General features: G+C 37.9%; 1 long non-coding RNA gene across 1 annotated transcript; it reads left to right on the top strand.

Moving 5' to 3' along the window:
- Window positions 1-1,388: 1,388 nt before the first annotated feature.
- LOC105089571 (uncharacterized) lies at window positions 1,389-25,659 on the top strand. Its single transcript, XR_837191.3, has 3 exons — window positions 1,389-1,571; window positions 17,528-17,666; window positions 24,626-25,659. It is a non-coding gene; the product is annotated as an uncharacterized LOC105089571 (long non-coding RNA).
- The last annotated feature ends 68 nt before the right edge of the window (window positions 25,660-25,727 follow it).

The raw sequence follows: 25,727 nt of genomic DNA, 5'->3' as shown, positions 1-25,727 counted from the left end.
AGCTACAGCAGCAAAATTTACAACATACTAATTAATGGCAAGATGCTTAGGTAAGCAATTCTGAGTATGTAATTATGTTTTTAGAACTTCTATTTTTTTTCCTCTTACCTTTCTCTGTCAGATTTCACTAGTGGAGTAAGGGAGTACTAGGAACACATATAATCTGAGGTGGCTGCAGCAATATAAATTTTACTTAAACAGTAAGGGACACGCTATACTACTTACCCTCAACCATATGAAAATACTGTTATACCGGTTATGAGCTCAAAACAATGACAAATTGTACCAGGACTGAGGATTACAACTCACAGAGAATAACTATGTTTGTAAAGCTGCCTCTCACCATAATTGACCAACTTATTTTTAAAAAATAAAAAGCAAAATTAGTCCTTTTCCTCATTCAGAGATTCCTGAACTTCAGATTACCAGCAAAACACGTTGCTGCACCTGCTCTGCCAATCCCCAGCCCTGGATCGGTCCGACCGTGAACTTTCTCCACTCCTGTTTCCAGGCAGCTGGGCGTGGAAGGAAAAATCCCATAACTCTGTTTATTGGCCCTGCAACAAACCCATGTTCTCCAGCATCGGCTGGGTCCCTAGTGCTACTGGCAGCCCTTTTATTTGTCCCCAAGTCAGCTCTGTTTCAGATTTCCCCTACAGCTGTTCTAACATATCAACATGCTCAAAGAATGCCTCCTGCTAACTAGATGCCCTTGTTCATGAATCACAGACAAAATAGAAGTCTTCTCTTTCCCCTCCACCTGCGGCCGGCCTGACACCCACGGGGGCACCCATCTTCTCCCTCCCTCCCTCCTAAATCAGACAAGAGTTCTCTCTCCTAATCCCCGAAGTTAACACTACTATAGGGTATTGGACACTATCTCCTCAGGCATCTTCTGGGACCTCATTACATTAGTCATTCCCCCTCACATTTTGGTGTCTTCAATCCATCACTCCCTGTTCTCTGGCTTCTACCCTTCAGCCTACAAATTTGCTCAACTTTTTCTTTATTACTATGCATGCACTTATATGCATGCACATGCACGCACACACCCACACACAATTCTTTCATCATTTCAGCCTCTCACTCATGCTGCAAATTGTCTTGTATAGCAATTATCTGTTTACATGACAGTTTTCAACTGGTCCAGTGGTTTTTAATTGTTGCTGTGTCAGATCCCTTCGAGAATCTGATTAAAGCAATGGGCCTTTTCCCTGGCCACACACACACACACACTCACACCTTCTATGTACAATTCCAGCTTGTTCACTGACCCCCAGAGGAGACATTGCTGCTGCTCCTCAGTACTTCCAGTTCTCCTCCTCTGCCAGGCACACTGGAGAATTACCCTTTCTTGCTGACTCAAGATTAGTGTCTCTGGCCAATGAAATGAGAGTGGAAGTGATGTGTGTGGAAGCTTTAAGAGCCTGTACTTGATGTGCAGTGCTTTCTCTTTTCACTTTGCCACCGTAACCACTGCCTTCCAGATAGTGACTGCTCCGTCAGCTTGAGTCTTGGGGTGAGGAGGATGCAGACCAGAGGACCTCGCCAGCCTGCAATGGACGTACAGAGTGAGTGAGAAATCAATCTAGTTGTTTAGAGCAGCTGAGGTTGGGGATGGTCAGTTACTGCAGCATAACCTAGGCTGTCCTATTTGATAACAGGGAACTCTCCATTAGACACAAAATAGCCTTAAGTCAGAAAGATCCATTCCAGGGGAGTTTAAGCTTTGCTCCTTCCTGTTCCTAATCAATAAGCTCCTCTCATCTCCTAATGCTAGACTTTCATTTCTGTCCACCTAGAAGGCTCTTTCCCTGGTTCTTCCCACGACTTCTCATCCTTCAGACATCAGTGTATGTGCTACCTCCTCAGGGAGGTCCTCATTTGGCCTATTTCCTCTCCCTCCTGCTCTCAGTTACTATCATTCACATCACCCGTGTGTGTCTTTCATGGAGCGCATCACAGCACATAACGATCTGATTTATTTTCTGTCCCTCAAGTTCTGAATTCACAGTATCTGTATTCTTGCTATCAACAGCAATTCATAAATAACTAATGTCATGCTACTTTAACCCTATGTGAACTTAAGAAAAGGGAATACATTCCAAAATGGACTGCTTTCATTTGTTTAATATGATAAAAATAGAACCATGAATGTTCTACACAAGTCACACATTACACTTTTCTAAACTATGTTAATAGAAGAAAAAGCTCTAACTAAAAATGTTGAGTAGACATCCAAATGTTTGGCTGTGCATCAAGAACAAACCACTGAACCTTGGTATTCACCCAGTCCCCCTTAAGAGGTCAGCTTGACATTTTGGGTTCATTTCAGATAGTTATGGCCAACAGCACTAACAACCTTTGGTCCCAACCCAGTTAAACAGTAGTACTTGTGATTCACTGACATACTTTTTGTTGTATTTGTTTTTCTCTTTTGCTCTGTATATGTGTGACAAATGGTCTTATTTCACAATGACAGTAAGAATTAGTCCTTAAAATCCGGAAAGTACTGAGTGGCTAGCCCTTTGTTATGCATCCAGGGATATAGGTGTAATACCTTGCCACAAAGTAAGTAATTAAGGGGGGAGGGTATTGTTCAAGGGGTAGAGTGCATGGCTTAGCATACCCAAGGTCCTGGGTTCAATCCCCATTACTTCCTCCAAACATAAATAAGTAAACCTAATTATTCCCCCCTAAAAATTTTAAAAATTAAAAAAAAAAGTGAGTAATTAATTCATACTTGTTCAATGAAGGAATGTATAAAATTAGTACTATAAAATCACCAAATAGTTACTTCGTTTGCCTTTACTCTGTATAACTAATACCACAAAAGACAACTTATTCTAATTTTGAAAACCAAAGTTTTAGCCTTATTATTTTACCTGCATACAAAATATATTTGTTCAAAAACTTCAGAAATGCTTAGCTTAAAATCAGTAATTTTCCTACTCTCACTGTTTTTATAAGATGTGTTAAACAGCCCTGACATTTGACAAGAGATTCAGAAGTTGTGATGCTATCTTTCCAGCATATAATAGATTCTGAAAAATAGCCACTAGAAATGGAGACCTCTTCAGGTACTCAATTTCATAAACAGAAAGTTTGGGGATCTTCTGAATTAACTGTCAGAATAGGATACATTTTAGTCTGGATGAGAACAACCAAACAAAATGTTTTAATATTGCTAAAGAAGTACGCTTGGTTTGGAAACAAAAAATAAGCTTAATTTAGTTTTGTTTTTTTCATAAACTCCCATTTTGGGGTGGCAGAAGAGTCAGTGGCTTCTTTAGATCTCCTATGTGGCAGTGTGTATTGCAAAATAGTATCTCTTAAAACATGGAGCATATCTTGCTAACCTCTTACATAACATATGTCATTGGTGTGGAACAGCTACATTTTTCTACTTATATTTCACCAAAATCCACATGTGCAATTTAAAAACAACACACATTTTTCAGGATGGGGCTGGGTGTTTCTTCTCTCTTCTTAAATGTTTTCTCTCAATTAAGAAATGTTTAAATGGAGATTAGCTATCATCTGCCACCCTCTTTTAAGAGAATGTGGGTAATCAGATGGGACATGTCTTTAAAATGGGACATGCATCAAAAGTGTGTGTGCATGCATCTGCACACATACAAAGAGATATATTTTTAATTGTTTTGCATACAAGACAGGCCATTTCTCAATTCCTCATCACTACCACACAGCCTTCAAAAAAATTACAAATGCTTCTTTTCTGTTCTGCTGGGGCATTTCAACCAAAAACATAAGTTGCACAGAAATAGTTGCTATAGAAATGCAAAGGGGGTAAATAATATTCAATTATGCTATCAAAAACTGCAACTGAAGTAGGGCAGTACCAAGGTTTATATTTAATAATGCTGACTGTATTTTTTCTTGCCTTTATCTATACTCCAAATTGAATGTGCATTTGCTGAGTCCCAAACTGGAAGGCTCTTTACTGCTAAAAATAAAACATCTTAATGAAAATATTTTAGCAGGCATTCCAGATTAGGAAATCAGTACATGCCAAGAAAGGTTCCTTTGTACAAAAATAGTAAAATTTGATGAATAATGGATTCAAGTGATGCCAATTACTTTCCTTCATTTCATACAAAATTTCTTTATATGAAATGAAAGAAAGTGAGATTTCCTACACAAGATTTGCAGACACCTTGGCTCTCAAGAATAAAGGCTTCTTCAGGTTTCTACACATTTCTCATTTATTTTGCTAAGGAGCTTATTTTGAATAGTGCTCTATGACAGCATTTAGAGTTTTCCATTAAGTTTATTAAAGAAAAAAATATTAACTATCTCCTAAAAAATATTTGGCTCTATTTAGGAATTATACTTTAAACACCAAATTACTAACAAGGCATCTGGTAAAGGTGAAGGTGGCTGTTAAGCTCTTGTAGACTTTGATCTTGCTAATTAAGTTTTATAAGACTTCAGAGAGAAAAAAAGCTCTGTCAGTCAATTTACTTAGATATTGTAATTTTAGGAAGAAGTTATTTTAGCAATTTGATATACCCTGTGTTCTAAAACCAAAATAACCCTAATTTTTAAGAACATGACACTGATAACAGTCATTCACATTATAAAATTTAACTTCTGGTTGACAATATAATCAATATAACCAGCTTAAGAGAAAGAAGGGAGAAGGAGGTGAGGGGAGAAATTCTCTCTCAGAAAGTATCATAAAAAAATTAGTAATTTCTCTACATCTTTCTCTCTGAAAAATACATATTGGTCCTTATGGTTTCTATGAACTCATTTTTTTCTGCTCTGGCAACACTTTAATCAAAATTATATCTGAATTAGCATCTTAGTAATGCGCACTTTTCCGATTCAGTTTGGAGTGGAGGAGTGTGGGTTGAGGTACTGGATAGGCAAGAGAACAAATCCAAGCTCCAATATTTACTGCAGACCTTGGTCAAGATCCAACACCTTCAGTCTGTATTTTCATGCATAAGATCATAAGACACTTAGCCTAAAATGGTCTGAATTTTATATCAATGCTCCATTGAAATTATCTTCATGAAGATCACCAAAACAATCTTAATTTTAAAATGTAATAAATATTTAGCTCTTATCTTATTTGACCTCTTTGCACTCTTTGACCCTTAACAATTTCATAACTCTTCAGAGAAACTAAAGAAGGCAGTGCGATCTACCCTTTCTTGCCATTTTTCTTCCTTCCTCATGGTTCACTCTCACTCTCGTTTTGCAGACGATTCTCTCTACTGTTAAATGACCTCTGTGCTCTTCTCCCACTGAATTATCCTCATGACAAATTCTACCCACCACTGCTGCTTCCCACTCGCCTCATCTCCAGACCTCTGTCCCAAGCTCTTAGCCCCCAGATCGCTTACTGCCTATCCGACAACTTCACTGCATTGTTCTGTGAGTATCATCCAAACCCCCACCCACCTCAACCCAAGATAGAAAGCTAGAATTCATCCCAGACCCTTTTCTCTCCCTTGTTATGCTCTCACATCCCCTCAGTCTACAAAAGCTTACTGATTCTTCTTTAAACTATATTATTTCTTCTTATTCACCCTGCCACTACCTTGGTGCAATGCTTTATGTTAGATCAGTGGCATAGCCTCTGCATTATTCATAGTAGTCTAAATGTTGTAATAAAGAACAGTTGTAAGAAGTAATTTTTTTCTTGCTCATGTCACAATCCCGTGCAAATTTTGGGGTGAGATCTACTCCATGCAGGTACCCAGGCTTTTTCCATCAAGTAGCCACACTCCCTCCCTGTGGCTCAGAGTCCTGGCAGAACTTATGAAGTCCCCTACCCTGGAGGGAGGCTGAGTTGATTAAACTTTAATTCTGCTCTCTGAGAATCATCTCCTTGACCCTTTCCTTGTTGGCCCTTAGCTCTTAGGAGTTCTTACTGTCTTGTCTATTTCTTCCCTTTGGATGCAGCTTGAAATGAGTGTTACCAAAAGTTTGAAAGCCAAAAAAGTGATTTACAGCTCAAACAATTTTTCAGTCTGATATTTTGCATTTTTTGACAATACAAATTCTTTAAAATCTTGGTAGGCTTCCATGGTGTTTGCTTCCATCTGTAATTCTCAGGTCTTTCTCTCCTCTTCCCTCTCCCCCCTCTCTCCTTAACTGCAGCTACTCTGATTACAGTTTCTTATTGGAAGGCCACACCCTTGGTCTGATCTTTGCCATAGAACTAAATCATGTTTCCAGCTGAGAAGTTTTACTGGCCCTTTGTGGCTCCATTTGGGATAAGGAAGCAATTGGCTTTCCAACCGTTTTTCACTCCAAGTTTTCAGATTCCCTCTACCATTTCCTATTCAGCTTGAAAACTGGCCAGTTCCTTCTGCGCTCCTATCTTTCTTGACACACCTTAACAAAGGAAGCCACTAACAGCTACCACACTAACACTCTGGTCCTTTAAAACTCATCCCCTCCAGCAGCAGTTTTCCAGAGTGGTCTGCACAACCCTGGACATCCCAAAGACTCTTTCAGTGAGTCTACAAGGTCAAAAACACTTTCATAATACTACTGAGAGGTTGTTTTCCTTTTTCACTGTGTTGATGCTCACACTGATGCTACAAAAGCAATGATGAGGAAAGCTATTGATGCTCTGGCACAAATATGTCATCAAACTGTTATCGATGTGTTGTTTGTATTGTATCATTGTTTAAGCATTGTATCATATCTTTTCCTATGTACTTACAGTTAATTTTTTAAACAGCTAGTTTCACTTAAAAATGCCTTTGATGAAAGAGTAAAAAGTATTCACTTTATTAAATCTCAATCCTGGAGAACAAGTCTTGAATATTCTGTGAGGCCAAAAGCAAAGAACACAAACAGCACTTCTGCTGCATACCTAAATCCAATGGTTGTCTTGAGGAACAGCAGTATGCGATTGTTTGAGTTGCAAACTGAACTCGTCTCTTTTTCGAGGAACGCCATTTTTACTTGAAAGAACAAGTGATAAACAAAATATGGTTATTCAGACGAGGGTATTTGGCAGTCATTTTCTTGAAAATAAATGAAGTGAGCCTGTCACTTGAAGGCAAACAACCTGACAGTATTTGTTGCCAATGATAAAACTTCAGCTTTCAAGTAAAAATTAGAATTTTGGAAAACTTGTCCCTACCACCCTGAGCTTGACAGCTTCTGAATCCTTAAAGACTTTTCTGAAGACATCAGTAGTGATATTAACAAATGTGATTTTTAAAAATATTATATAATGAAGTGTGCCAATGGCATAACTCAACGAAACAATATTTTCTAAGTAACCAATGTAAGATATCACAAAATCATGCACAGGCAAATGATCCCTTTAAAGTACAACTAAACCAGTGAATTTTAATGCAATAGTATGTGAAAAGTTCATTGATATGGTTTCAGATTCCAGCTTGCAGTCATCTTTTAAGAAATTATCACCTGTTGAATTACTAGGTAGTATCCAAGAATAGCCACAATTATCTGAAAAGTCTATTAAAACACTCTTTCAAAAGGAGGTTGGTCTTCTAACATGAAATACCTCTACATTTGTGTAAGATCAGATTTTCTTTATATACTTCAATGAAAACAACTTATCAAAACAGAGTGAATGAACAAATGAGAATCTAGCTAATCTTCTATTAAGCTAAATAGTACAGAGTTTTGCAAAAATAGGAAACAATGCCATTTTTCATTAAATTTTTTGAAAGTAGTTATAAAAATATGTTGTGTATGTTAACATAATGAATTTATGATTACTTTCAATTGATTAATATTTTTTGACTTCAGTCTTAATTTTAATATGGTAATTCATGCTAGATATAACCCAAAAGCAAAAGTTTTCGTGAGCCTCAATAGTTTTTAAATTGGGTAAAGGAGCCCCAGGAAGAAAACATTTGAGAATCTCTGTCCCAGAGAAGGGATCAGCAAACTATGGCTCACAGGTAAAATCCAGCTGCTGGCCTATTCTGAGAATAAAGTTTTATTGGCACTCACCCGCACCCATGTGCTTATACACCGTCGTGGCTGCTTGCATGCTATAATGGCAGAACTGAATACTTGTAACACAGAGAGTACTATTCCCCAAATTTTACTATTTAGCCCTTTACAGAAAAACACGGCTGATCTCTGTTCTAGAGCTTTGGTTCTCAAGCCTCGCTACATGTCAGAATCACTCGGAAAAGTGTTCAAGTAATACCAATGCCCCTTTCCCTCCCCCAGCACACACACACAGAACAATTCAATCAGAATCTCTGAGAGGTCCAAATGTGGATAGTTTTTTAAATCCTCCAAGTGACTCTAATATGTAGGCAAAGTTAAAATTTGCTGTCCTTTGTATGCATATATACTACAGCTTCCTTATCCAGTCATCAGTCAGTGGACATCTAGGTTGCTTCCATGTCTTGGCTATTGTAAATAATGCTGCTATGAACATTGGGGTGCATGTATCTTTTCAAATTAGAGTTCCCTCCAGATATATGCCCAGGAGTGGGATTGGTGGATCATATGATAACTCTATTTTCAGTTTTTTTTTTTTTTATGGAATCTCCATACTGTTTTCCATAGTGGCTGCACCAAACCACATTCTCACCAACAGTGTAAGATGGTTTCCTTTTCTCCTCACCCTCTTCAGCCTTTATCATTTGTGGACTTTTTAATGAAATACTAATCAGCTATAAAAAATGAAATAATGGCATTTGCAGCAACGTGGATGGACCTAGAGATTATCATACTAAATCTAGTAAGTCAGACAAAGACAAATATATCATATGATATCACTTATATGTGGAATCTAAAAAAAATGGACAAATGATCTTATTTACAAAACAGGAACAGGCTCAATAAACACAGAGAACAAACCTATGGTTACCAAAGGGGAAGCGGGGAGGTTGGTGAGAGATGAATTCGGAGTTTGGGATTAGCAGATAAAAACTTTTATATATAAAACAGATAAACAAGTTCCTACTGTATAGCACATGGAACTATATTCAATATCTTTTAATAACCTATGATGAAAAAGAACATATACATGTGTAACTTAATCCCTATGCTGTACACTAGAAACTAACAACATTGTATATCAACTATACTTCAATAAAAAAATTAAAAGGACAACCTGAAGAAAAAAAAGAATGACTGTCCTAAAGCTGTAAGATTTTTAGGCATACATCTTGCCTTGCAAGTTATTCCAGTCATCAGCTTATCCAAGGTTTTTCCCCTTCAGAACCTCTAATACTAGAGTCTTTGCTGCCCAAGCACTAAGTCAGTGTCACATTTATTGTTGCTGTTACAGCAACACCCCACTGCTAGGTACAAATTTCAGTATTAGTCAGGATAAGCTTCTGTTGCAAACAGTTCTCATGTCAGAGGCTAACACAACAAAGATTTATTTATCATGCAAATCATGGTGCACTGTGCTTTGGTGGGGGGTCTCTGCTCCACAAAGGAATCCAGCTGCTTCTAGCTAGAGACCCTCCCATCCCTCTAGGCCTCAGAACACGGCTAGATCCCTCTTCATCCAGTCAACAGATGAGAGAAAAGAATGACCATGAAGGACTGAGTAAGAGGTGGTCTATGAGTCAGGCCTGGAGAAGGTATACGTAACTCCCATTGGCCCGAACTTAGTCATATTGATCACAACTAAGTGCAAAGAAGGTGCAAATGGTAGCCTACCTTTCTACCAAAGAGGAGAAGTAAAATGGTTTAGTGAACCAGCTTTATCCCTGTCACAAACTCCTTCCTAACTAGTCTCCTATATGGCATCCTATGAACTACCGTCAGGCCCCTTGTGGCAGACGGAGCAACAGCCTTCCAGAGAGGTTCACATCCTATTCTTCAGAACCTGTGAATATGTTACCTTAGCAAAAGGGACTTTTGCAACTGTGATTAAGGTTAAGGACCTTGATGTGGGGAGATTATCTTGGATTCTCCAAGTGGGCTCAATATTACATGAGCCCTTTAAAATGGAGAACGTTTCTGGACTACAGACAGAGAGATGTGAAGATGGATGAAGGGTCCAAGAGATGCAATATGGTTGAAGGAAGATGGAGGAAGGGAGCTGTGAGCCAAGAATGCCTTCCAAGTTACTCCTCCAGAAGCTGGAGAGAGCAAGGAAAGGGACTCTCCCCCAGAGCCTCCAGAAAGGAAGGCAGCCCTGCCAACACCTTGATTTTAGCCCAGTGAGGTCTGCATCAGACTTCTGACCCAAAGACCATAAAATAATAAGTTTGTGCAGTTTTTAGCCACTAAATTTGTGGTAATTTGTTACAGTAGCAACGGAAAATAAACACATCATCTTCTGTCCTGCTCTTACTGCCGTCAGTGATGGTCCCAAAATGTAAATCTTAATGGTTGCTCCTTTTTCTCAAAAGTCCTTAATGCCTCCACACTCATTCACTTAATAAATACACTTTACACAACTGCAGTGTGTTGGGCATTCTCTAGGTCAGCAGGAGGGCTGCGCAGGCTGAGGCAGAAGGGTTCCTGCTCCTAGGAAGCCTGGTGTCACAGGGACTGCAGAGCACAGCCTAAACCACAACATGCCGTTCACTGCCTGCAGAGTCTAACTCTGAGCAACCTGCATGTCATCATCCCCCGCCACTTCTCTCCGCCAGAAAAAATCAAAAAATAGAAGCCTAAGAGTCCCAAAATAATGTAGTTATCAAACTTCTAAGACTCTATACTACTTCATGGCCTGTTTTAGGAACATCGTTGACCATGGTATGAAACTGTTCTGCCCTTCCCAATCTTTGTCCATCTGGAAAACTCTCACTTCTCCTTCAAGGTGATCCAGATAATAAGGTCGCTCCTTCTAGACTCTCTCCTCTACTTTTACCTCAGAGTTCATACATCTGATTTAGTAGTTATTCCACTGAATTGCAACTGCCTCTTTCCTGTCCTCATTATGGCTTTTAACAAATTCAAAGAGAAGTTGCTAGTGAATTTACTTCTAAATAAAGGCTGACAGGTCTCATTCATTCATTCACTCTCTCAAAATAAGTTCTTCAAAACATGTACTTCACCAGAACTTAATTCTGCAGGAAGATCAACAGCACCACAAAAACCTCAAAATAGGAAAAACAGACCAGCTTCTAAACTCCTTCTGCAGTATCTTTTCCAGCATAGATCTCCTATTCTTTTCAAAGAGCATACTTCCTAGTGAAACACAATATGGAGAGCAACTCTGGGAAGCCTGCATAATGACAATCAAACTGAATGTGGCTACTACAAAACTAGGATTCTGCATCTTCCTCCATTAGTAAATTTCTGTGATTTACTAGACATGTGACGGTGTACAGTGCCCATAACTGCAACACATGTCAACTCATACCTGCCACACATAACGCACAGTGGATTAAGTGTATATGAATCATTTCATTTGGATGGATTTATTTCATCTGCCTACAAAAACTGGAGGAAAAAGATCAGTCTTTTTATAAGCATTTCAAACATAGAATGTTAATACTGTGAAACTATTTTGTCATAATTTACTGTTAAGTTTTTTTTCTTGAAAAAGAGAGACACTGGTCTGTTTCATGCATGACACATTTTCCTGGTACAGCCACGCACCCATGCAAGATTCACATTCTATTTAATTAAGTAGACAAGAATCTTCCCCATCAATTATTAAATTACCCTGCATCCATATAGTTTATGTTCACCACAGCAAACAATATATTTTACTCAGTAATATGTCTGTAATATAAAATTGTGATCTGCTAAATAATTTACTGTTTACAGAGAATATTTTGATAAATTATTGTCACATTGCAGAGCCATCCTGCAGAGGAAAATTTTAATACATTTTCAATCATTTCTTGAACAACTACTTTGCACCTACCGTGTAAAAAGTGTAGAGAAAGTTAAGAAGTACCTGTAGAATAATTACCAGTTGGTGCATAGAGTAAAATATATTCTGACCACAGGCATATAATTTTCAACATACAAATCCTAGCTGTCAGGACATGAAGTTTTCCTGAACATTTCCACTTTTCTTTTATTAAGCACTCTCATCTAGCAGCCAGCAGACATTGGATTCCTACTGGCCCTGTGCTTTAGTTATCCTGCACACTGCATATTAATAGTAATTAGCTATTGTCCACATCCCCACCTCCCAACACATTAGCAGTTTTCCAGTGGGCATTGATTCTGTGCTACAGGGTCTAACCTGCTAACCACAGTGGTACAGAGTAACCAGGGAATTATCCCCCTCGGAGGACGGGAGTTCTTTCTACTTCTAAGCCTATGATCATTAAAACCAACCAATACATTGTTAGACTTAACAAATCACAAGGGCTGTTGGAACCTGCAAATTGCAATGGTGGAGTCACAATTACCCAGCAATTAGGTTTACAGCTGTACTCACCCTTTCAATAATCAAGTCTACAAATGCACCCACGCTTCTTTTTGCTGAACTTGATCTGGAAGGTTTCTAAAGCTTTCATTTTTATGCAGGTTTCTAAAACCAAGGAAGCAACAGCATTCGAATGAAGTAATAATGACAAACCTTATGAAGCAAAAAGAACAATAATTTATTCACCTAACATAAACCTAATTTGAAAAAAAATAGGGTATTGCTAAGTTCTATTTCCAAACAGAATATGCTCTAAGCCATTATAAAACTTTGGCTGCCAGAAGAGTGTCTCGTTTAGTAACAATGAACACGGAAACCTAATGTTTTAGGAATGATTTCAGCTATAGGTAACAAATAGTCTAGAGTAGCCAGTTTTGGGGGTTTGTTTTTGCTTTTTTTAATTGAGGAGTATTTTTTTTTCCCAAAGTGAGAAATCCAGAGACACCAGTGTTGGACTAGTTCAGCAGATTAATGATGCCAAAGACCCTGTGATTTCCTTGACCTTTCCCTCACAACTACAAAAAGGCTGCTAGAGCTTCAACAATTATATCCTCTTTCCACCAGGAAGAAGAAAGATGGGACAGTGAGAAGGGGTGGTGCCAACATCTGAAAGTAAACATGTAACCAGGGAACACCCAGAACATGTTTCTCTTTGGCCAGAATTTTGTCCTAGAGTCACTGCTGGCCTAAAGGTGGTAAGAGAGAAGGGAGAGGCAAAGAGAAAGAAAGAAAAAAAAAAAAGCACCTTCTGACATCCAGAAACTGTCCTAACACTCATAGCTGCACCTTAATATTGTTAAGAACTTAGTGTAGCATTCACAATATGCCTTGGTATTCTGTTGACCATAAAGAAGCTTCTAAATCACCATCAGCCACCATGATGAAGTAAAAAAAAAAATAAGACAGCTCCATGATATTCTCATTGTGAAAATCCCAAAAATTCCAAGCATCTCCATACCCTGACTAATTTGGGGACCTGCTGCTCCTTTCCCAACTATAGCTTTAGCCTCACTTTATTTTGTCCACCATATACATAAGATTTTTAAAATATCTGATCATAGGTCATCCTCAGTTCCTGACAGCATGCAATCCAGAAGAAAGCCACTTTTTTTAACACCTATATTGTGGTATGATTCCTGTACAGCAAACTACATATATTTCAGATGTACAATTTGATGAATTTTGATAGATGTATACACCAATAAAAACCATCAACACAATTAAGATAGCTAATATTTCCATCACTCCCCAAAAGGTGCAAATTTCAAATCCCAATTTGTCCCTTCCCACCCCCTTTATGCCCTGGTAACTGTAAATTTATTCTTTATGTTTGTGAGTCTGTTTCTGTTTTATAGATTAAAAAAAAAAGGGGGATACAAATGAACTTAAGATTCCACGTATAAGCAATAATATGGTATTTTTCTTTCTCTTTCTGGCTTACTTCACTTAGAATGATGATCCATCTCCAGGTCCATCCATCTTGCTGCAATGGCATTATATCATTCCTTTCTACGGTTAAGTAGTATTATATATACCACATCTTCTTCATCCAGTCATCTGTCTGATGGACATTTGGGCAAAGCCACTTTTTAAAACCCTCCCCAAAAGTCACCTAACATGGGTCCCAATCCTATGATAATCCTTTCAAACACCTTCTACTAAAATGCCCCACATTTCTCCTGGTGTGCGGGTTTCTTCCTTGTATCCAGTAATAAATTCAGCTTGTTCATTTACAGGGTGTGTTCCTGATGGTCTTTGGCTGGAAGGCACTGGAGATTCATTTAACTAAATACTTGCTACAACTCTGTTCCATTCTAGTCTAATCAAGATGACACACCTTAACAGGTCATGCTTCAAAGTGTGCAACCAGAAAAGGACCTAGGGCATATAATAAAGAATCAGAGGACAAGGGCTCCTGTCTGCTCTGTCCAATTAACTAGTTAAGTGACCCGAGGTAAGTCATTGAAGGATAGGAAAGGAACTGACCTCACAACAGTCTAAGTGAACCAGTTAACATTAACCATGTTTGAGACAGCAAAACTGAATCTTCAAAATTCTAAGTATATTTTCCTTCTCTTTATGTTTCATAAGTGGCAAAATCAGAATTTGAATCCAGGCATCTAATTCTAAAGTCTGAAAGTTCTCCATTATGCCAAGTTTTCATTTCTTCCTCTGTAAACTAACCAGGTCATAGGATTAGAATTTCATTTATTTATGTTCTCATGTTGAATTCTTTCACTATTAGATGACAACAGTATTGGGTTGTATTTCTTTTTCTTTTCTTTTTTTTTTAATAGATATGCTGGGGATTGAACCCAAGACCCTGTGCATGTTAAGCACACACTCTACCACTGAGCTATTCCCACCCTCCCAAGCCCACTACCCCACCTACCCTTGGGATTAGAATTTTAAAGGTCACCATGCCAGGACTCTGAATGACGAGTCACAGTATCCACATTTACTCTTTTTTAATCCCACCCGATCTGTAGATGAAAGTGCAGGAACATTGTGAAGTGGGGTATGTTTATGGAGGTCTCAAATTTGACCAAGCCTTTTTATAAACAGCATCAATCATGAATCTGAGTCACCATTCGAACTTCCAAGTCAAATTAATGTTCAGTTTCTTGTAATTTAAAACATGACTACTTCACTTAAGAAATTGTGTGATGTCCGGTACAAAGTGGTGCTAAATGAAGTCTTGACAATATATGTAGAGAAGCAAGTAAGCATATTCCTTTTTTCTATTCAGCATTGACCATTAACACTTTAACATTTGCATATTCAAGTGGGAAAGCTTTACAAGCTAGAAATAGACAAATATTAGGAAATATAATCACACAAAGTAATTAAATAAGGGCAAATGTAAAATCATGTGCATTTTAGTCTTACCAATTTAGGAAAGTTTTTTGAGAAATACTCAGCAGTGTTGAGGACCTAGGGAAATGTGCACTGTAGGTCTAGAAGAAGGAAGGTTATTTTGTAACTTTCTTCTGGAGGGCAATATGTAATTTATACCAAACACTTCTAATATTTTTGCATATTGCCTTTGACCCATAATTTCCTTCTAAACAAAACCACAGACGTGTGTAAAGAATTAGCCACAAAAATGTTTGTAGAAATACTACTTATAATTGATGAATCTTAGTAAAAAGCTAAAAGGTTAATGATAGATTGGTTAAATAAATTGTGATTTATTCACACAGTGGAAGTCTGTGGATATTAAAAAAGGAAATGAAAAAAACATTAATATGGGCAAATGTTTAAAATACATTGCTAGGTTGAAAATGTAAATTTTTCAATGTGCAATACAAATTTTTCAATATGTGATTGTGTTTTTGCTTTAAACATATGTATATATAGGTATTGTTATGGATGGAGTATGTGCGTGCACACCACAAAATTCACTTGTTGAAATCTAACCCCCAAGGTGAAGGTATCTGGGAGGTAATTAGATCATGAGGGTGGGGTCTTCATGAACGGGATTAATGCCGCTATAAGAGGCCAGAGACTTGGTTTCCTCTCTTTCCACCATGTAAACATTAGCAACAAGTCAGTCTGTAACCGGGAGGAAAGAGGGCCCACACCAGAACCCAGCCATGCTGGCATCCTGGTCTCCAATTTCCAGCCTCCAAAACTGTGAAAAATAAGCTTCTGTTGTTTATAAGCCACCTGATTAATGGCACTTTGTCAAAGTGGCCCAAACTAAGGTATAAATACATTTTTAAAGACTCAAATATATCCAGTAATTATTTTTGACTGATGGGTAGTTTTCTTTTTATTTATCTACACTTTCTAGGTTTTCTATCAGGAACATCTATATTTTTATGCTAATTTAAAATGTATTGTAAAAAGCTCACACTGACGAAAGAATACATTTTTTAGAAAAATGAAACCTCAGCATTTTCAAAGCATTCCACTGAAATGTTCACTTTGTGATACACCAATTTTTAAAAGTATTATATTTATGTAGTAATCCTTTTAGAGCAACCTAAATTCTATTAACCCAATTTTTCTTTCAAAATAATATCATTATTCCTTAAAAAATAAATGAAACAAAAGAAATTAAAAACTAAAATAAAATATCTTAAGTCAAGTTTGGAAACAAATACTAATACGTAAGCCAATAAAAATACCCCACTCAGTATTTCAACTGCTAAATTCAACTATTAAACAACAACAAAAAAAAAACTAGATAAAAGACAAGCCCTCCCTACGCCATGAAGTAGCGCACAGATGCCAAGTCAAGGGCCATCTCTGCTCTGAGAACCACAAATACCCTTTCCTTAAGAGATTTGTTTTTCAAATAATTGTTTCAAATTCTCCGCTTTCACACTTGGAAGTCCAGCTCAAACAGAATACTATATGTACAAACAAACTTCAAATATTAAAAAGCAAAATTATTAAACTAAGTGTTATTTATCTTGTAAAACTCTCCATTGTGGTATTATTTATATGGATTTCTAAGAATTATAAAAGCAATTTGTTTACTTAGAATACTTGCTTTTAACATGTTGCATTTCTATTTTATTTTTTAAAGCCAATGCAATGTTGCAGACCAACAATTGTGCAGTGATATTTGGAGAGAGATGGTATCACAGGGGGAGCTTGTTTCAGTTCTTCTTTTTCCTTTGGGCATTTTTTTTTAAACAGGAAGAACTTATAAATATCATCAAAAAAGTGTGTGCCTTATTTAACTAATACCTTAATGGTATAAATTTAAATCCTGCTGAAATGAGAAGTTGCAGAATTAATTTGCCCATTAACACAGCGACCTTGTATTGGCTGTCTATTGTTATTTAGGTCCTTAATACACATTAGTGTATTCCATCCTCACAACCACCCTGCAAAGCTGATATGATTATTCCCCACCTTACAGATGAAGAAATTCAACAGTTTATTCTTTCAGACTCATGATTTTGAGAAATCTTTAATGATTTGGGAAATATCCACAACATAAAGTTTTGCATATGACCAATGAGTTTGAATATATAATTGGTATCATCTTTTCCTCAGCTTGGGATACAATGTGACTCTGCAGTAAAATTTCAAAGGACACTTCCAAGTCTCCCAGCCCATTTTTTAATTCTTCTCCCTGGAATGTCCCTTTTTTCCCACGGTGCTTACTCTGCCCGAAGATCAAACTTACTTACTCTCGTCTTGCCCCTAGATCTAAAACAGATTGTTTCTTCTTAGGTTGGAGGTCCCTCTAATGGCTCTCTCGATGTTGGTTGTTCCAGAATCCGCTTTATGTTGTTGTTCTGTCTTCAATGATGGAGACTTTGTAGCCATGCCTGAAGCCTCCTGCATGGACCATACACTGGATGTCCCTGGGGTAAGGACACTACTCACTACTACGGCTAGTGGTAGAGCCAAGGTCACCCATAGAATTTCTTTCCCAGAAATTACAACTCAGACTTTCCCCCAAGAAAAGGAGTTCTTAACTATGAGGGAGGATACCCTATGTCAAATCTGGCTTGAACTCCCAAAGCTGCAACTCTCTGGGTTCTCACACATACATACACACTCACAGACTTCTTGAGTCAAGCTCCTTGTAGACCCAGAACCAACATTCCCTTGATACACTTCCTGATCCACTAGCTTAACTTAGCCACACCTGCTGATGCATTCTTTATCACATATCAACATTTCTTTGCACTTTATTGTCATCTGAACTTGGTTAGCATCTCCCCCAATTCATCCTACAGGTTTTAATACTAAAAAGGAAAAGCATCTTGAGGTTGAAGTTTCCTCCTCGGAAGTTCCTCTGTTTCTATGTAACCTCAAAAGGCTACCCAATAGTCTATGATCTGTGTACCAAGAGATATGCCAGGGAGGGTCACCTGATTGCCTCTGTCTTGGATGTCTGAACCCAAGACTCTTGTATAAAGATGAATTGTTACAAAGTTTTTATATATTTTTTTCACAAATGTGCATAGAAAAATGGACTAAAAATAAAGTTACATTTGAGTAGTGGTCAGAGCCATGACAACTGCACACAGCATAACTCCAAGAGGAGCCAGTCACATGAACCGCACTGGAAGAACACAAACACACAGTCTGCACTGCTGTCACCTCACCCAGTGACTCTCATGGTTGTTATCCCTCAGCAGGATGGACATAGATGACTTTTATTTGCTTAGATAGTCAGAATGCCATACTTATGATTCCATGTTTTACTTTTCTACTCAAACACCAGAATATTTTCATCCTTCTAACTCTTGGGAACAAATACTATGGAGTCGCCAAAGGAGGATGAGTCACCTGAGGAAATCAGATGTACTTTGAAGGCTAGATGGATTTCCCAGGGTTAGAAAGATGGACATGGTTGTAGGCCATACTGGGCGGAGAGCAGATCAATCTGATCCCAGAACTTCTGGGGACTAGATTCCCTTCAAAGAAAATTGAGATGAGAGAGTCACTGGGCACTAAGAACTGTAAGCCTTGTACTCCAAGGAGAGGCGACCTGGATTGAAACTGACAGTCATATATCTCATAAGACCAAACTAGGGGCAACGGCAGCAAGAGCAAGGCTCTCCTGCAATGTCTAAGAACGATGGCTATCTTAAGAGAGATCATCAGCTTTCAGAGCCACAAGAGTACAGCAGGAAATAATGGCAGCAAGGAAACCGCGGGTGGATTCAACACCAGGGCTCTTCCATCTCAGGTCTGGAAGTGCAATGGACTCCTAGGAGAGAGGGAACTCCTAGGAGAGAAGGAACCCCAAGGGTGGCATTAACTAGGTCAGCATACAGACACTTGATCTTCTTTTCATTTAATCTGGAGAAATAAGAGGCATGTAACTATGCACAGCCATCCCTTCTTTAAGCCTTTCTTATAAGTTACCTGCAATGGGCATGCATTATAATTTTTAAAATTATTAATATAACAAATTACATTAATCAGATATTAACTTATACATGTCAGTTTAGTAGTTAAAGGATATACTACTGTTTTAAGGAAAAAGAAACACATTAATGCATTCAGGCCACAAGATGTTGTATAGAAAATTTCACTTCAACGTGCTAGAGGAGATGAGAGGTTCTGGAAAGTCCAGAGAAAAGAGGCAAAAACCCCCAAAACAAAGACTGCTCGAGGATATATTGGCCCTGACAATGCTACACATCCCCTCATCCCCTACAGGAAAGGCTTGGGCAGAGAGAATGTAAGTAGTTCCTGCTTATTAAATGACTGGTCCTGTTTAAAGTACTTTTGAAGATTTCTTCCTGAGAACATGTACAATAATGACAATAACAACCACCACCACCTCCCTCCTCGGGTCACTTTGGGGATACATCTCGTTTCTGTTTGTGTCAAAGAGTGATTCTCTTTTTTTTTTCATGAAGGAAGAAAAGTGCTTCAACTTCATTTTATATCCTTTTATCTAAGTTGGTCACATCAAAATCCAGTTGAGACCCATATGGGTTTTAAATTTCTCTTTACTTTTACTCCTTGCAGGGAAGACATATTTTACTCCACTCAAAAAATTTATTTTCAAAGACACTGATTACTTTTATGTGAAATAATCACTGAGAAATTTAAACGGATACATACACACAGAGTTTGCACTTAGACTGTCTCAAATAGTACCTTCGATTTTACTCTGACTTCCTTAAAATCATCTAATGATTTATCTTAACTCCTTTTATATGGAAGACATTCTGATAACAAAACATATAAATTACTCCAGAGAAGGAAAACATGTTATTACTATGATTAAAGAAAAATTTATTTCTGGAACAAAGCATGATTAAAATTTACCACTATTGCTTTAATTCTGTTTGGCTAAAACCTTCTGTTTATAAACTAACACACTAGGGAGAAACAGTCTAACCTTTACTCTCACAATGTGTATTTGTTCAGGCCTGTGGTAAACTGCTAGTATGCTGCTGAATCCCAGTGGCTAAATAAATATATAAATAAATACAACAGAAACAAAACACTTCTAGACAGCTAGACAAAATCAGAATTGCCTGAAGGACTCTCATTCCTTTTTTGTGTTTCAACTCTTCTACCTCAACTACCATCCGCTCCTGTCACGGTGGTGGAAAACAATAGCGCTGTAATTTAAAGTCAAAAATTAATGCATTGCTACAGACTTCAGTGCAAAGCATTAAAACTAGTCAGACAACTTTCAGCGATGGAAACCCACAACTAAGAAAAATTAAACTTCCTATAATTTTATAAATTACAGCAGAAATACCTGTAATTACCCAAGTAAATGATGACCAAAAAATTTGCCCTTAAGGGGCTGGATTACATTTGAAGGGAAGCTGCCTTGTTTTCTACGCTCAGGAAAGAAGGCGTGTTGACACACAGGAGAATAACAGCTAATGCATTTTGGATAGCACTGAGAAAAAGGTTTTTAAAGAAACCCGAGAAACAGGACATGGCTGTTTTCTATAAGGAGATTCAAGCCCAGCAAAACAAGAAGCCACCTGTGATTGCCAAACTACCCCCCCCAACACACACACACACACACACACACACACACACACACACACACACACACTCTTTTCAACTAGCTCCTCAAACACAACATTCGCAGGCAGATAGTTATCTAGAATGAACAGATCTAGTGTTTGTTTTCCTTTTTGGATCTGGCAGCTGCTGTATATCAACTCTGCCGCCCCTCAGATAGGAAAGACTTCTACGGGCTCGGGAAGCTAGAGCAGGCCTGCCTTAGATGCCCAGCAGGGCCTCCGAATGTTAACTCCATCACACACACACACACACACACACACACACACACACACACACACAAATTCAGTCCTGCTAAATTAGACACAGAAGACAGTAGAGATGGCATGCATCATTCCTGTCACCAATCATCTAAAATAAACAGGCTCATTTATATAGAGCATTGCTATTCGGAGATCTTCAAAGGCGGACAAGCTTAAACCATAAGGCAGAACCTGTCATGTCAAGCAACTTAAGAATCCCACATGGATGTTATTCTCACCCCAAATGTACAGTTCACATTCACTGTCCTAGGTGGAAGGTTCATCAGTGTCCCCTAGCACATTATAAAATCCTAGTATGAGCCTCTTCCACCTGTAATTGTAAGCAAAGTACCTCTCCTTCTTTGCCTTACATGACACATGGACTTCAGAGAGCCGTTTCTCTGTAACACATCATTCCTAAGAAGGCTCTTCCCACCCTGCTTCCAGTAAAGTAATCATTGATTCTTTTGCAGGGTTCTAACATTTACCTACTTGAATACAACGGTGATTTGAAAATTCTTGCTATGTCTGTTATATAGTTCTCGTGGGCCAACACCCTTCATAAGCAATCCAGCACTCTTCAAAATAGAGGCAGCTTATTTAGGCTTGCTAAAAATACTGTGCTATCTTTTTAGTGGGAAGTCTCATCAAATGAGTTACTCTCTGGGTAGACCCATTAAAACCAGTCACAAGAGAAAGAACACACGTAAACGTTCTTTCACAGACTAAATATTCCTAATTGCCTAGGTTACATGATCCAAGTTAGTTGAAAACTTCCTGAAACTACAGATGCCAAACAATGCTGCACCTACAAGAATGTACTAATAGAAAGTACATTGAGTCAAAAGAGGGAAGACCTGACCGCTATTTGTAACTTACAGCTATGAGCCACTCGATGTTCAGTTTTCTGTTTTGTCAAATATTTTATAATTCTAGGGGTTGAAACTGTTCCTAAAAATGTCTACCCAGAGCAGAGATGCAGGCTATCTGGGAAGGAAGGAAGGAAGGAAGGAAGGAAGGAAGGAAGGAAGGAAGGAAGGAAGGAGAGAGGGAGGAAGGAACCATCCTCTTGCATCCTGATCCATAACACCAAAGGAACAGCCCAAGATCTTATCCTCCGTGTGGACCTCTAACAACCCAGCTACAACCATCATTACAGTTGACCCTTGAATGATGAGGGCTTGCACTGTGCAGGTCCACATACAGGCAGATATTTTAAAAAATACTACATACTACACAGTCCATGATTTGTTGAATTCGAGGATGCAGAACCATGGATAAGGAGGGACAACTGTAAATTTTATGTGGATTAACCCCCGTGTTGTTCAACAGTCAACTGTCTTTACAGAAACACACTTGTGTTTATAATTTTTTTTATTGAAGTATACTCAACTTACCATGTTGTGTTAATTTGTGGTGTAAAGAATAGCGATTCATTTATACATATATATAAATATTCCTTCTCATATCCTTTTTCATTATAAGCCATTACAAGGTATGCTTATGCTATACAGTAGGACCTTGTTGTTTATCTATTTTATATGTAGTAGTTCATATCTGCAAATCCTGAACTCCCAATTTATTCCTCCCCACCCTTTTCCCCCACTGGTACCCATAAGTTTGTTTTCTGTCTGTGAGTCTGTCCCTGTTTTGTTAATAAGTTCACTTGTGTCCTTTGTGTGTGTGTGTTTACAACTTTAAATAATCCACTGAAAACTGAGTTTGCACACCACAGAAACAAAAGGTAAAAAGAAAAACTATAATGGTAAAGAAAAATCTCAGTGTAAGAAATAAAGTTATCATCCGTGCAACTTAGATATGCAGAGGTTTTGAGGTAACCTACAGAATTCACCTAGAGCCAAAATCCTTACAGGTAGACCCTTGTGTGATTGCTCCAAAAATGTACCTTCTGGACCCGTGCTGCATCAGCTAGCCCTCAACTATTAAAATCCGCCATTTCCAGTGAATATAGCAGAACAACAGTCCATGAAATGGTAGCATAACCTATGTGAGAATGACAATACAAGAAGCCTGATAAAATGCTTTTAGATGGCCTTTTAGATCAGTTAAAAATCACCAGATTTTTTTAAATTACAATGGCACCAGTACTTCTATCTCTGTTTATCTGTCATTGCTTCAAGCCTTGGTTCTTGTTGATTAAATCTGTCTTAGCAACAGTTATAATTTTGCTCCGAGATATGAGATGGCAATAGGGACTCTACTTCCTGGTTAACACGCCTTAATGAATCACCACATTTTCATATTTTCCCACAGGAAGAGAACATGGTATGGTAGAAGCAAGTTAAGACATAGTGATCTCCTCTTTCCAGAAAAAGTCTCTGAATCTCCTCTTTGTATATTCCTATATCTTTTCATTTGTAAATAAAGAAACCACTATGGATTTTAGCTTTTAGGAAATTATGCTAATACTGATCCCATTTCTTACAGAGATCTAGAGCTTATTATAAACTCATTAAAATCAACAACAAAAAGGGAAATAAACTTTCAAAAGGTCAACCATTTGGCTAATTTACATAATCACTGAAAATTAGGACCAAACAATACTGAAAAAGATAGAAGAAACGTCACCACCAAATCTGTAAGTCCCATATCATACAGATACTAAACACATGCACATGGTAGGAAAACGGCTGCTTAAACTCTCCAAAAGATTTTCTCTGTAACATTTTCCTTAATAGAAATCTTTTTCCAAAATACTGTAAGTCATGATATTTTAGACCTCCTACTACCTGCCAGATTAGGTCAAAGATTATTAGTATTTTTAACAGTAAGTTAAATACATTTTAAAAGAAAGCTATTTAAATGAACACTTTAAGCATAACACGGTGACACACTGACACACAGTCAGGCAGATTCTGTGTATACAGATGGTATTCCAAAAACATCCCATTGTTATTTTCACGTCACATTTAGACATGAGGCACTGAGTATGTATGTGTTGACTGACTATCCACAAATTCTCTTAAAGGCAGTCAGTCCACGAGTTGGAGGGAAACAGCCTGCCTGTCACTTGGAACTGCCAGGTTGCAGGGAAAACTTACATCTCTCCCTCAAATCTTCACGGAATTCTGAAGGCATTTAGGATAAACCTGGCTTCCTTTCTTATATTTTCCTGCTTATTTTGCTGAATAGGTTGCAAAAGTCTCCCTCCGTAAGACCTATATTTGTCAAGTTATTTTTTCTAAGATGTAAAACTGGAATACCAAGAAAATTTTCATAATCACAATGCAACCTAAAACCCTAGAAGTATTCCAATGGTTTATGACAATCAAGCACCAAATCCATTAATTGGAGACTCATATCGAATACCACATCTTTGTTGATAAAGCCTCAACTCCTAAACCCACCTGAAAGGCCTCCAACATTTTGCCACCACCTTCATTTTCCTCCACCTCTGTGGAATACTGTAAGTGTTCACTGCAGTACCAGCAACTAATCTGCCCTGTCTCTACTCTCAGAACTTCATTCTATGTGCTCATCTCCAGGGGGTAAATTGTGGTCATTCAAAGACAATATTCATCATGTTGTTTCCACCCTCCTTTGCAACTAGGAGCCACCATATTTCCTAATGAAATGGACAGACATGGCCAGAACCTCCTCCTCCACGTGGGTATGATGCCTGGAGTTGCAGTAGCCATATTAAAACCATGGGGCCTCAAGCCGAGGAGGAGAAATCCAGTAAATGAAGGAAGACAAGATGGAAAGCTAGAGTGAGCCTATGTTCTCAACAGCATTGTGAGCAATGTAAACAATGTCAGTAATCACCCATCTTCTTGCTATGTGACAAAAAAATAAAACCCTATTTATTTAAGCCACTTGTACTTATATTTTCTGGTACTTGCAGCCAGAAGCAGCCTATCTGGTAGCTTCTGCCTCATGCCTGCAGTGTAGCCCCACTGGATAATTTATCATTACCCCAAACATCACACGCTTTCCTACCATCCTATCTTTTCTCCACTTAGCTTTGCATATGGCAAGTGTTAATAAACACTATAAAATGAATGATGTGAACTGGTTGATGAAATTTTAAGTAAAATAAATGGTCCACGACTCGATCAATCCATCAAAAATTATTCACTGGCTCACTATGATATGCATGGCATGATGCTACAGTTAATTTAAATTTTGAGCTTTCATTTAATCAGAATCATTCTATCCTTTCCAAATGACAACTTCTTGTACTTTGTTTTTATAAAGAAACAAAAGGCCTCAATACCAGTTTGATACACAGGATGTTTTTTTAGAGGACAGGAACCAGCTCTCCTGCTGTGTTTTATAGAGAGTCTAGCTCACTGCTGGCACTCAGTGAATATTAAATTATAATGATACTGCTATGGATATCATTCAGGTTCTCCGACACTGTTACAACTTTTAGTCTGTTTTTGAAGTATGTGAGATCCTATAATAAAAATGTTTTATGGAAGTGAATGCACATTACATACAGTTTGTCAGTCAGCTTAGCCAGGTCACATTGGGAATGTGTTGGGCTCAAATAAAGATATATTTTAAAGTCTATGTTGGTGTGATTCAACTTCAGAAGTATAAAGTTTCTAATTTATTATAATAAATTACTCCTCAAAAACATTTGTTATCAGACTGCAATTATTCTCAGTTCTAGGGGGAAAACATCATTCTTTCCTACAGAAAAGCCA

The sequence above is a fragment of the Camelus dromedarius genome, chromosome 1 (genome assembly GCF_036321535.1).
Source record: "Camelus dromedarius isolate mCamDro1 chromosome 1, mCamDro1.pat, whole genome shotgun sequence".
Classification (NCBI taxonomy): Eukaryota; Metazoa; Chordata; class Mammalia; order Artiodactyla; family Camelidae; genus Camelus; species Camelus dromedarius.
Note: the sequence above shows the minus strand (reverse complement) of the source record. Positions and strands in the feature narration are given on the sequence as shown.